The sequence below is a fragment of the Scyliorhinus torazame genome, chromosome 14, assembly GCF_047496885.1.
Source record: "Scyliorhinus torazame isolate Kashiwa2021f chromosome 14, sScyTor2.1, whole genome shotgun sequence".
Classification (NCBI taxonomy): Eukaryota; Metazoa; Chordata; class Chondrichthyes; order Carcharhiniformes; family Scyliorhinidae; genus Scyliorhinus; species Scyliorhinus torazame.
The window spans coordinates 204,329,335-204,341,030 of NC_092720.1; the positions used below are offsets into that span (position 1 = coordinate 204,329,335).

The 11,696-nt window shown below is 49.2% G+C and overlaps 1 protein-coding gene across 1 annotated transcript in view; it reads right to left on the bottom strand.

The window, feature by feature from the left end:
* LOC140390363 (CD166 antigen-like) overlaps positions 1–7,167 on the bottom strand; it is a 68,524-nt gene extending 61,357 nt beyond the window's left edge. Inside the window, exon 1 of the mRNA XM_072475470.1 lies at positions 7,016–7,167. The gene's annotated coding sequence lies outside the window, so the exon portion shown is untranslated. The remainder of the gene's footprint in view (positions 1–7,015) is intronic.
* Positions 7,168–11,696: the final 4,529 nt, after the last annotated feature.

The following is an 11,696-nucleotide window of genomic DNA, read 5'->3' on the forward strand; positions in this document are numbered from 1 at the left end:
TTCCCCAGCAGCAGCAACCCAGTAATTCCCCCCTCCCACCCCCCCCCGCTAGACCCCCCGGTAGCGTAATTACTCCCCCCATGTTGCTCCCAGAAGTCAGCAAACTCTGGCTGACCTCGGCTTCCCCCCGTGACCACGGCTCGCACCGTGCGACGCCCCCTCCTTCCTGCTTCTCTATTCCCGCCATAATTATCATAGCGCGGGAACCAAGCCCGCGCTTCTCCCTCGGCCCCGCCTCCCATGGCCAACGCCCCATCTCCTCTCCCTCCCCACCTCCCCCCATCACCACCTGTGGGAGAAAGAAAAGTTACCATACCGCAGGATTAGAACATAAAACCCCTCTTCGCCCCCCCCATTCGCCCCACCACTTTGTCCAAACGTTCTTTTTCACAATCCACTCATTCCAGTTTTTCTTCTACAATAAAAGTCCACGCTTCATCCGCCGTCTCAAAGTAGTGGTGCCTCCCTTGATATGTGACCCACAGTCTTGCCGGTTGCAGCATTCCAAATTTTATCTTCCTTTTATGAAGTACCGCCTTGGCCCGATTAAAGCTCGCCCTCCTTCTCGCCACCTCCGCACTCCAGTCTTGATAAACGCGGATCACCGCGTTCTCCCATTTACTGCACCGAGTTTTCTTCGCACATCTAAGGACCATTTCTCTATCCTTAAAACGGAGGAATCTCACCACTATGGCTCTGGGAGTTTCTCCTGCTCTCGATCCTCGCACCATAACTCGGTACGCTCCCTCCACCTCCAACGGACCCGTCGGGGCCTCCGCTCCCATTAACGAGTGCAGCATCGTGCTCACATATGCCCCGACGTCCGCTCCCTCCACACCTTCAGGAAGACCAAGAATCCTCAGGTTGTTCCTCCTTGCGTTGTTTTCCAGTGCCTCCAACCTCTCCACACATCGTTTCTGATGTGCCTCCTGTATCTCCGACTTCACCACCAGGCCCTGTATATCGTTCTCATTCTCGGCTGCTTTCGCCTTCACGACCCGAAGCTCCTGCTCCTGGGTCTTTTGTTCCTCCTTTAGCCCTTCGATCGCCTGTAGTATCGGGGCCAACAACTCTTTCTTCATTTCCTTTTTTATCTCCTCCACGCAGCATTTCAAGAACTCTTGTTGTTCAGGGCCCCATATGAAACTGCCACCTTCCGACGCCATCTTGGTTTTTGCTTGCCTTCCTTGCCGTTGTTCCAAAGGATCCGCTGCAATCCGGCCACTTTCCTCTCCTTTTTCCATCCGTGTCCAGGGGGAACACCCTTCTGGTTTACCGCACGGTGTTTTTAGCCGTTAAAATTGCCGTTGGGGCTCCTATCAAGAGCCCAAAAGTCCGTTCCACCGGGAGCTGCCGAAACGTGCGACTTAGCTGGTCATCGCCGCACCCGGAAGTCCCGTAACTCTATTTTATTAACAACTCAACTGTAATAACATACTGTAAGCTTGGGTATGTGCATTACCAGCTTATCTGTGGACCCTGTCCTATCGCTATCTAGGTGAGGCACTCAGCACATGGTGAATGTCTGAGAGGCAGGCTGTGAGCTCTGTGCTCTGAGCTGGCTGCTGCTAGAATGAGCGGGAACTCTGGTGTCCCCTGTCTTTATAGTGCGTGTGCTCTCACTGGTGATTGGCTGCGATGTTGTGTATGCTGGTTGGTCCTCCTGTATGTCCATCAGTGTGTCAGTGTGTGTGTGATTGCACCATGATATGCTGATGTATATCATGACAGGCACCACCTGGAAGTTCCCCTCCAAGCAACGCACTATCCTGACCTGGAATTATGTCACTTTCATCGGCGCACTGTCGCTGGGTCAAAATCCTAGTAATCCTTCCTAACAGCACTGTGGGTCTACCGACACCACATGGACTGCAGCGGTTCAAGAAGGCAGCTCTCTTCACTGTCTTCACAAGGGCAATTAGGGATGGGCAATAAATGGTGATCTAGCCACTAATACTAGTGTCCCATGAACCAATACAAAATAACATTCACTGGAGTTTCCACACTCCATTCCGAGAGCATTCTCACAGGCTGTATTCTCACATCTGCCTTGTACGCTTTAAACTCCCATGGATTTCAATGTTTCTGAGTGCCATGTAACCTCGTAGGCCCTGTCTCACTTTCCAAGAGAGGCAGCCACCGTCCATCAATGGCTTCCGTGAACCTGTTTACTCAGACAGTTGGTTATGGGGATGGGTCATGAGGTTCAACCTTATCAGACTTTGAGTGTCTTGTTCCAGAGCCTGTGGGTCCAGGCTTCTTGTCAGTCCAACAAGCTGCTCTGGAAGCTTTCTTCACATTGCAAGAAAAAGTGAAAAAGAGAGGGATGTCAATTGTGTCCTGACATCTCCCTCAGACATGAAAGAAATCATAAACTGCGTAAATCAAACTTTATTCTTCTTAATGTATTTAAAAATTAACTTTGCTGAATCAAAAGAAGATGGCCGCCACAAGTCCCCTGGTGTCGGGAATTGTAAAGGTGACCACTAAGGCATTATGTGAATTGCACACTGGAGACATGTCCTGATACGTTTCCCATGCAATCTCAGACTGTTGAGGTCAATTTCAAAAGGATCTATTGAAAGGAAATTTGCATCTTTATAGGCTTCCACTCTAATGGAATCCGCAGATCTACCATGGTAATAGCTACCTGGAACGCAACAGGGTTATCAATTGGGATAAGGACTCTTTCTGGGGCTAATGACTGGCACGCTATTAGTCACAAAACAAAAGCCAGGTCCAGACACCAGATAAACATCCCTTTATGAAATCATTGTGGAATTTCACATGACTGGTGACAATCAGCAGACTGCCACTCCTGAGTGCTCAACTGTAGAGAGTTCAAACACAGCCTGCAAACATCCAACAGAAGGACTCCAGGCTGATCAAGCAGCCTGTAAAAAAGCTCTCCTCGAAACCTACTTACCTGGAAGTTTCTGGTCACTGATCGGCAAGCAGACCATGGGCGGGCTTTTCCGTCCCGCCGCACCCGCTTTGTCTGTGTAAAAGGGCGTAGAGATAAGCCAAGGAATTACAGACCAGTGAGTCTCACAACAATGGTCGGGAAACTATTGGAGAAAATCCTGAAGGAGAGAATCTCTCTCCACTTGGAGAGGCAAGGTTTGATCAGGAATAGCCAGCATAGCTTTGTCAGAGGGAGGTCATGTCGAACAATCGAACCTGCGGATTGCATTAGAGCGGAAGCCTATAAAGATGCAAATTTCCTTTCAATAGATCCCTTTTGAAATTGACCTCAACAGTCCCAATCGAACAATTTGATTGAGTTTTTGAGGAGGTGACCAGGTTTGTAGAGGAGGGTTGTGTAGTTGATGTAGTTTATATGGATTTCAGCAAAGCCTTTGACAAGGTCCCACATGGGAGACTTATAAAGAATGCAAAGGCACATAGGATACAGGGTAATTTTATAAGGTGAATTCAAAATTGGCTTAGTTGTAGGAGACAGAGGGTGATGACAGACGGCTGCTTTAGTGACTAGAAGCCAGTGTCTAGTGATGTACCGCAGGAATCTGTGCTGGGGCCCCTATGATTCATTATTTGTATAAACAACATTGATGACTATGCGGGGGGGTTAGGATCAGTAAGTTTGCAGATGACACAAAGATTGGCCGGGTGGTTAACAGTGAGGTTGAATGTCTTGGGTTACAGGAAAATATAGACGGGATGGTCATATGGGCAGATAAATTGCAGATGGAATTTAATGCTGAAAAGTGTGAGGTGATACACTTTGGAAGGAGTAAGGTGACATTCAATGAATGGCCTGACACTGGGAAGTTCTGAGGAACAAAGGGACCTTGGTGTGTTTGCCCAGGGATCTCTGAAGGCGGGAGGGCAGGCCAATAAGGCGGTGAAAAAGGCATAGGGGACACTTGCCTTTATCAATCGAGGCACAGTTTACAAAAGCAGGGAGGTCCTATTCGAATTGTATGGAACTTTGGTGAGGCCACAGCTGGAGCACTGTGTGCAATTCTGGTCACCACATTATCGGAAGGATGTGATTGTACTGGAGGGGGTGCAGAGGAAATTCACCAGGATGTTGCCTGGGATGGAACATTTAATCATCGAATCCCTAATTATGAAGAGAGGTTGGATAGGCTTGGGCTGTTATCGCTGGAGCAGAGGTGCGACCTCATCGAGGTATACAAGATTATGAGAGGCATGGACAGGGTGGGTAAGTTCCCCTTAGTTGAGGGGTCAGTTACGAGGGGACACAAGTTCAAGGTGAGGGACAGGAGGTTTGTGGGGGGGATGTGAGGAAAAACAGAAGGTGGTGACAGTCTGGAATGCACTGCCTGGGAGGATGGTGGAGGCAGGCTGCCTCACATCCTTTAAAAAGTACTTGGATGATCATTTGGCACATCACAACATTCAAGCCTATGGACCAAGTTGCGGGAAATGGGATTAGGTAGGTAGGTCAGATGCTTATCATGTGTCATGTGCAGACTCGATAGGTCGAAGGGCCTCTTGGGCACTTTATTTTCTGTGATTCTGTGATGAACACACAGATGAAATGTCCTGTGTTGCTAACAGTGAGGACACCGGCCACAAAGAGACTGCAACACCATCAACTAATGTAATCACATGCTCAGGGCAACTGAGCAGGCCGAACACAAGATTTGAACTTCATTACTACATAGCTTAGAATTGACTTTAAAGTTCAGCTTTCTTTCCAACAGAAAAGAGGGAGGAGATGGAGATCCGATGGGTTATACATAAAAACATACATAGAAAATAGAAGCAGGAGGAGGCCATTTGGCCCTTCGAGCCAGCTCCGCCATCCATTATCATCATAGCTGATCATCAAGTTCAATACCCTGATCCCGCCTTCCCCCCATATCCCTTGGTCCCTTCAGCTCCAAGAGCTGTATTTAATTCCTTCTTGAAATTACGCAACCTTTTGGCCTCAACTACTTTCTGTTGCGGTGAATTCCACAAGTTTACCACTCTCTGGCTGAAGAAATTTCTCCTCACCTCAGTCCTAAAAGGTTTATCCTCAAACTATGACCCCTAATTCAGGTCTCCCCCACCATCGGAATCATTCTTTCTGAATTTTCTAAGTTTCTATTGTTGAGATCCTTGGGTGTTTTTAGTGCTGCACTCACCCAGGCAACTGTGGAGCATTCTATCATGCTCCTGACTTGTGCCTTCTAGATGGTGGACAGGAGGTGACTTCCTTGTCACAGAATTCCCAGCTTCTAACCTGCTCTTGTAGCCACAGTGTTTATGTGGTGGGGACAGTTATGTTTCTGGTCAATGGCGACCCCCAGGATATGAATGGTGGGAGATTCAGCGATGGCAATGCTGTTGAATGTCAAGTGGAGATGGTTAGATTCTTTCCTGTTGGAGATGGTCATTGCCTGGAGCTTGTGTAGCATGAATGTTATTTGCTACTTAGCCCAAGCCAAAATGCTGCCCAGATCTGGGACGAAATTCTCCGGAAACGGCGCGATGTCCGCCGACTGGCGCCCAAAACGGCGCAAATCAGTCGGGCATCGCGCCGCCCCAAAGGTGCGGAATGTTCCTGACGGCATTCCCGCGCATGCGCTGTGGAGGGAGTCTCTTCTGCCTCCGCCATGGTGGAGACCGTGGCGGAGGCGGAAGGGAAAGAGTGCCCCCACGGCACAGGCCCTCCCGTGGATCGGTGGGCCCCGATCGCGGGCCAGGCCACCATGGGGGCACCCCCCCGGGGCTAGATCGCCCCGCGCCCCCCCCCAGGACCCCGGAGCCCGCCCGCGCCGCCTTGCCCCGCCGGTAAGGTAGGTGGTTTAGTCTACGCCGATGGGACAGGCATTTTAGCGGCGGGACTTCGGCCCATCCGGAGAATCGCGGGGGGGGGCGCCAACTGGCGCGTCGCGATTCCCGCCCCCGCCGAATCTCCGGAGAATTCGGCAACCGGCGGAGGCGGGATTCACGCCTGCCCCGGCGTTTCTCCCATCCGGCGGGGGGTCGGAGAATCTCGCCCCTTGTGTGTGGAAGCAGCCAACTTTGTTATCTAAGGAGTTATAAATACAAATAAACAAGGTGCAATCATCAGCAAACCTATTTCTGACCTTATGGTGGAGGGAAGGTCAGTGATGAAGCAGCTGAAAATGGTTGAGCTTAGGACACTGCCCAAGATGTCCTAAAAACTCCTGCAGTAATTGGAGATGATTGGTCTCCAACAACCAGAGCTATTTTCCTTTGTGCTAGAGTATAACTATGATGGGGATTGGTTAGCTCAGTTAGCGAGATAACCGGGTATGGTGTAGAATGATGCCAATGGTATGGGTTCAATCGCTATAGTGACTGTGGTAGTTCTTGGGGCTTCCCTGCTGGTGGGACAGAGCATACACAGGACTGGTGATGGAGTCTGGGAGATTGGCTGATTCGGAGGAGTTATTGGGTTACGGGGATAGGGTGGAAGTGAGGGCTTAAGTGGGTCGGTGCAGACTCGATGGGCTGAATGGCCTCCTTCTGCACTGTATGTTCTATATTCTATATTCTATATTCTATGAGAAGTAGTTTACTCCTGAACTCAACAGCTATGTACAATACTTGCATCAGTTGCTGCATCTTGATCCATGTCTCCCTCTCTCTTTCTCTCTCTCTCTATATATATATATATATATATATATGCATTGTCAGTTTGTTTAATTGTATGTCACACAACAGTCTGTACATACTGTTACACTTCATGCCACCTGGTGTCCCAACTAAACGGGGAAGTTGTAGACCGGGTGGTCACGTGAGAACATGTGATGCAGCTACATAAGTGTTCACGAGGCAGGAGCTACCCTGGAGTGTGGGCAGAGTGCGAGTACTGTGCATAGCTATTGAGCTCAGGAGTAAACAACTATGTTGGAAGTCTTTGATGTCAGTGATTTAAGGAACCCACCAAATTCTACACTGTTGAATTTATTTGTGCAGACAGATATCTTTCAACCAAGAAAAACAGGGACTGTATAAAAATGTTCAGTAGGTAACACAAGATTTCTTCATTGGTAGGTGCCTCACTTACCGTGCAGCTACAAATGCTCCGGCTTCACTGCTACTTTTCCCTGTTTTGCTGATGTTCTGGTACTTTGCCCACTGTGCAAAGTGTCACCCATGGCACAGCACCGAGGAAAGTTCCACCCTACATTTTTATACTTTTAAATCATGTTCAACAGGGAGGAAAGGGTGACTCAGAGAAAAAGGCAAGGCCAATGTTGACTTTCCCACTGATAGTTTTCTCCCTCCCAATGGAGAAGTGCCAGGTCTCCACGTGACTCTTCCCGATGTCAACAAGAGGCCTCTCCCCCCATGCAGGCCCCATCCCACCGTCATTCATGAAGCAGGCTGTTTGTACCAGTGCTGCATCCTACATTGTTTGTTCCTTTCTATTTAACACAACTACGAATACAAAGGAACAGTGCTGGCTCCCTGCTGTCATATATCCAAGCTGTATTCGTAGCTGAGTTTTATCCCTTCTTGTCTCCCAAGACCATTTTATATACAGCTTCACAGGCTCCTCGTGCCCTCTGGTACCCTCGTACAAATGGCCATTCTTGACTCTTGTATATTCAGGGTTTTCTTTTTATTCTTTGGTGGGAGGCGAGTGTGACCGGCAAAGGCAGAAATTATTGTCCGCCACTAATTGTCTTTGAGAAGGTGGCAATGAGCTGCCGTCTTGAACCTCTGCAGCCCACGCCATGCAGGCACGCCCACCGTGCGGGTGGGCAAGGATTTCCATATTTTGACCCAGTGACGATGAAGGAAAGGCGATGCATTTCTAAGTCAGGGTGTGGCCATCTGGGATGGCCACTTGCAACAAGAAACATGGATGTTAGCAAAGCCTAAAGGGAAATATGGACAATGTAAGATTCAGGCAGGCACAGAGCCTGAATGTATATTCATGAGCAGAGAATACAGGCAGCATCGAAACCCCCAACCGATTAGCCCATCTCAGGTATCCGGGACGATTTGAGACATTTCGGCGCCACTCCCCTTAGTAAGGAAGCATGAACAGCAAGGTCAATGACCGCTTAGGACACGCCCAGCCATCGAGACACCCGCCCCTTTATTGGCTCAGATCGAAGGCAGTGATCGAGAACTGCCCAATTAATTGGGTCCAAACCTAAGGACGGCCCAAAAGAGGGCAAAACCCCCCAGGATAAAGAGAGACACTGCCATGTGTTCGACCTCTTTTGAACCTGGCGCTCCAGCAACGTCCATCTCCAACGGCAGCACCACCAGAAGCAGGTCCAAGTTCAACGCTCGCTACCAGACAGATGAGCCTAGCTGAACCGCAGTTACTTCTCCAGACCCAGCAGATCCAGATTCGAACAAAGGCCACTGTTCCTCTGACCCTAAGCCGGGTGCCTGAAGTTAAGTACAGGTTGTCATAGTGTTAGGTGTAGTTTAACTCGTAGTGTTTATGTTGCATGTATAAGTAATCTTGTGTGTAAATAAAGTATTATTGAACTTGAACTAACTAACTGGTTGTTGGGTCTTTGATCGATAGCCGGTTGAACCTTGTGGTGGTATCATTTGATACCTGGCGACTCTGAGCAATATAATATCAATATCTAGACAAAAGAAGGGCAACCTTATTGACTGCCATATTTATAGCAAGTAAAAAGAGCAGCAAGGGTAGCACGCAATTTTGAGGGGGATTTGCAGACGGTGGTTTTCCCATCCTTATTTCCCAGGAAATAAGTTGCTCGCCGCAGAATACCCTGCCCCTGACCTGTTCTTGCTGCTTCAGGTAAGTTCCTGGTCAATGGTAATCACCAAAGTCTTGATGGCAAAGGTTTCAGTAAAATAGATAATCCCATTGAAACTCAAGGAAAGATAGTCAGACTCTCTCTTGGAGCTAGTCATTACCTGGCACTGAATGTTACTTGCCTCCACCAATCTACTTTAAAAATAAATAAGTTTATTAGAGTTTTTACATAATAATCAACTTAAATGAGAATAAAAGAATGCAGAAAATGACAAGCAAATATAAAAGTTCTAAAAAAAACTAAACTAAATCCCCAAACAGTTGATGATGACCAGATCCGTAATAAAGGAAGTAAATGTTTTCCATCCTAGGGTCCCTTTACTAAATATGGGCAGCACGGTGGCACAGTGGTTAGCACTGCTGCATCCCAGCACCAGGAGCGCGGGTTTGATTCCGACATTGTGTGACTGTCTGTATGGTGTTTGCACTTTCTCCCCGTGTCTGCGTGGGTCATTGGACGGGGGCTTGGGCCTATGCAGTGTGGTCATTCAAAGGGTTGGTGCAGACTCGATGGTCCGAATGGCCTCCTGCACTGTAGGGATTCTATCAGAACCTCTGCACCGACCCCCTGATGGTGAAATTGATTTTCTCCAAGTGTAGAAACATTAACTCACCCAGCCAAGCGGAGGCTCTGGGCCGAGTCAGAGATCTCCAACCAATCAATATTCGGCTTCTCATTTTGCCTTTGCCCGCAGAGCGGGGAGGGATCCGACCAGAGAATCTGGTCATATAGATGCAAAATAGATCCCTCGCCAGGGACAGAACCCGCTTCAGCAAGGAAGAAGGTGGCGCCAAAGGAAAGGAAGGAAAAGCCGTAGGCGAGAAGTCGCAAACTTGAAAATGCCGAAAAAGGCTGGAGTTGAGTAGCTGAAATTTCTCAGCTCACTCCCTAAAACAATAAATTGGGGAGGGCCAAACCCCCCACCTGTCTATCCCGTTGGAGTAGAATGCTACAAGTGATTGGATTATTACTGTAATAACCTGCACGGGACACACGGGGCAGGTTCAGTTGTTTTCCCCGTGTGGCTCGAGTGCGTGGCTGGTAACATGTTATTTAAAAGGTTGGCCAGATAGGAACCGACCGACAGAGAGAGAGAACCCGGTGAGGTTTAACCGGGCCCCTTGTAAGTAGCACGTTCTTATAAATAAACGTCTTCTTTTGTTTACTCGTCTGACTCCCCTCACCTTAATTAAAATTACCCGCCCAAATCAAAGCAGACATCAATTTGTTAATCTTGATAAAAAAGGATTTGAACAAAAAAATGGGAAGACGGGCAGCACGGAGATGCAGTGGGTTAGCCCTGCTGCCTCACGGCGCCGAGGTCCCAGGTTCAATCCCGGCTCTGGAGTGTGGAGTTTGCACATTCTCCCCGTGTTTGCGTGGGTTTCGCCCCCACAACCCAAAGATGTGCAGGGTAGGTGGATTGGCCACACTTAATTGCCCCTTAATTGGAAAAAAAATGAATTGGATACACTAAATTTACAAAAGAAAAAAAAAATGGGAAGACATTGTAAGAAAAAGAAAAGCCTCATGAGCACATTCATTTTAATTGTTTGATTATTCCACTTCTGTAAATCCATTTTAAACCTATTAACCAGGCTTGTGTAATTCAACTTATGAAGTGAGGTCTAGTTGTGGGCCACCTGGACCCCCAGGTAACAAAGCCTGGATTAGAGAAGCAAAAAGGTAATGTCACCAATTGGGCTTGCCTCTCAGGGGGGCTAATCGGCAAACCTTCACTCTTGCCAAACCAGAGAAGGAGTCGAAGCTGTTAAGCAACTTCATCATGCCGTCACATTTGCTCGAATTCTTTGAGGATGTAACAGGGAGAGTAGAGAGGAATCTGTAGATGTACAGCAGGATTCCCGCTTCTGGGGGACTAAGTCCCCACACCGGAGGGAGACCCGGCGCCAACCACTCTGGCGTCAACAGCCCCCGAAAGTGCGGAATTCACTGCGCTTTCGGGGGCTAGGTGGACGTTGGAGGGGTTGGAGCCACTCCAGCCGGCGGTGAAGCGACTGCGCGAGTTCGCGCATGCGGCGAAGGGCCGGTGTGATGTCACACATGCGGGGGGGGGGGCGGTTTCTCTTCTCCGCGCCGGCCATGGCGGAGCCCTACAGGGGCCGGCGCGGAAGGAAGAAGTGACCCCAAGGAACAGGCCCGCCTGCAGATCGGTGAGTCCCGATTGCCAGTCCACCAGGGTCGGATCCTCCCCCCACTCCCCGAGGACCGCCCCAACCGACTTACCTGCCAGGTCCCGCCGGTGTCAGAGATGAGTGATTCACGCCGGCCGGACTGGCCAAAATCGGGGGCCGGGAGAATTGCCGGGTGGGCCGCTGCCAACGGCCCCCGACCGGCGTGGCGGGAATCCGGCCCTCGCCTGACAAACGGCGCCGGAGAACACGGCAGCCGGCGGCAGGGCGGGATTCGCGCCGCCCCCCGGGAATTCTCCGACCCGGCAGGGGAGTCGGAGAATCCCGCCCATAGTGTATTTAGATTTCCAAAAGACATTTGACAAGGTCCCGCTTAAGAGGCCGGTGCATAAACTAAAAGCCCATAGAATTGGAGGAAGTGTGTTATCATGGATTGAAAACTGGCTGTCACATAGAAAACAGAGTTGGAATAAATGGGACCTTTTCAGAGTGCAAAGATGTAACTAGTGGAGTACCACAGGGATCAGTACTTGGCCCACCATTGTTCACTATTTACATTAATGACTTGGCGGCAGGGACAGAATGTAAGGTTAATATGGCGATGATGTGAAAATAGATGGAAGGGAATGTTGTGAAGAGGATATTGTGATTCTGCAACAGGATAGAGATAGACTCGATGACTGGGCGAAAACCTGGCAAATGGAGTTTAATGTGGGGAAGTGTGAAATCATGCATTTCGGGAGGAAGAATCAAATGGCAGATTATTATGTAAATGGAGAGA